This window comes from Salvelinus sp. IW2-2015, linkage group LG23 (genome assembly GCF_002910315.2).
Source record: "Salvelinus sp. IW2-2015 linkage group LG23, ASM291031v2, whole genome shotgun sequence".
NCBI lineage: Eukaryota > Metazoa > Chordata > Actinopteri > Salmoniformes > Salmonidae > Salvelinus > Salvelinus sp. IW2-2015.
This window is the reverse complement of record NC_036863.1, coordinates 35,525,008-35,526,040: the sequence shown is the minus strand read 5'-3', so window position 1 is coordinate 35,526,040 and position 1,033 is coordinate 35,525,008.

Here is a 1,033-nt window from a genome sequence, read left to right as displayed (position 1 = left end):
GAGTGGAATCAATGGAAACTTTATTAACCAGAAGATCTCATTTCAGCTTTTCCATAATAGACTGCTTTATATGTTTATATTTAGAGTTGTCATATTTTTATAACATCATTCTTCTTCTATGGTGGTGTGTTTTAATCAGAGAATGATAGAGGACTCCTCTTTTATCTGTTCCATTACGGCGTCTGTGTGGGCATGGGCAGCACCATTAAGGCCATCTCCATTTTGAAGTGGTACATTTCCTGCTTCTCCTACTTCTATGAGTTGGTAACCAAACTGAAAGGGTGCATACTATCGCCTAGAGTATTCTGTTTGAATAGGTATAAAAACAAGGTTGGCGATTACCTGCCACCTGCAGTTATGGAATGTTTGCTCACCACTATAATTCATTGGCTGATCCCTCCTGATGACCTAAATGGAATTATGTGATCCTTCCTTAATCGATAGGAAGTCCCACCCAGTTGACTACTTAAAAATGGTGGAAGTCCTCAATGGCACTGCCCATGCAAAACTGGCTTTTGGGCATTTGTGAGCTCTATCAATTAAACTTCAAACTAAGGGCTTTTATTGGCATGGGAAAGGGCTTTATTTGCATTGGAAACATATGTTTACATTGCCAAAGCAAGTGAAATAGATCAACAAAAGTGAAATAAACAAAAAATGTACAGTAAACATTACACTCACAAAAGTTCCAAAAGAATAAAGACATTCAAATCTATGGTTTTAATAGACTGGAAGAGAGCTGTCACATGACCATCACATGATCTCACCTGGTCACATGACATGAAGTAGAACAGGTAACACACCTGTGGACATTTCATACACTCAGATTATAAAACCATAGTAGTAGAGTAGAACTAGCAAATTGACTGGGCTCTGGATCAGTGCTAGCTGAGTGGGACCTGGATCAGAGCTAGCTGGCTGAGTGGGACCTGGATCAGAGCTAGCTGAGTGGGACCTGGATCAGAGCTAGCTGGCTGAGTGGGACCTGGATCAGAGCTAGCTGGCTGAGTGGGACCTGGATCAGAGCTAGCTG